Raw genomic sequence first — 1,177 nt, 5'->3', positions numbered from 1 at the left:
ATTTATGATCACAATTTAAGAAATGCTTCATATTTGTGTAAGATGGAGGAAGTAATTAACTCATCTTGATTCACCAACATTATTTAGATAGAAACTTTGGACATCCATGATCTGATTGTAGTAGTAGGTTAGGCCTAAACAAATCTTCATATGTATTAAAAGGAAAGGAATATAAAATACACAAGATATAAAACACAAATGTGGTTCTAGGGATAATTAAATTTTAAATTGAGAGATTAGTTACCAGAAAGAATTAAGATCTCAGTATGTGGCCTTAATGGATCAAATTAGATTAAATCCATTTGGTATTTTGATAAACTGAATACATGGCAAGAATCTCCGGTTGAAACTGTAATGTTAAAAAATTTGTTAATAGTTGTACATTTGAGATGCAATATGATTGTCATCTATTACTGTCATGTTGTAATTCCATGTTTGTTGTAATGTTGACTGAAGTTCATTGACATTATTGATTTCTATGCAGTACTATCTTTGACTTTCAGTTTGCACTTTTCTTTTTGTTTTTGAATTTAGAGATTTTATTTGCCGCCTGAGGATGTAATGGGAGAAGGAACATTAATATAAGTTGTTAAAATTCTTGAAGGTGTTGCTGATTTGCATCCAAGATATTATTAGGCTAATTTTTGTTGGCATATTGTCTACAGCTGATGATTTTTTTTGCTTTCATTTATCTTTGCAGAAGTTATGTTTTATTTAGATGGAAGATTAAGTGTATTTGCCACAAACTTTATTTGACACATCAGTGAAATTTTAATGCAACTTTGGTAACCAGAGTAGAATTGAAAGAACTGCTTGAGCTTTTATTATGGGTAGGAGGAATTAGATTTTCAAATTTATTTAATTTGTATGCAGACAAATGTGTATGGAATTTTTGCTCTGATTTCCTTACATTGTTATCCTATTTTCTATACTTTATCACTAAAGTAATCTGTATAAATGTTCAACCAGCTTTATGCACAAGATACATGTGGCAGTAAAAGACCTTTATTCATGTAACTAAATTAAGTACCAACAAGGCATCATCATCTTGCAAATGTTTACTTTTCTTAAAATGGAAGTAATGATTATAACAGCCAAGACAGAGAAATAGTCCACATTATCAGAGGCGGGAAATTTTCTTGTGTGGCCAGATAATTTCTGTTTTGCAACATTTTGA

Source organism: Penaeus monodon, chromosome 15, assembly GCF_015228065.2.
Source record: "Penaeus monodon isolate SGIC_2016 chromosome 15, NSTDA_Pmon_1, whole genome shotgun sequence".
In the NCBI taxonomy this organism is placed as follows: domain Eukaryota; kingdom Metazoa; phylum Arthropoda; class Malacostraca; order Decapoda; family Penaeidae; genus Penaeus; species Penaeus monodon.
The sequence above is the reverse complement of the archived record's forward strand: the minus strand, read 5'-3'. Positions refer to the sequence as shown.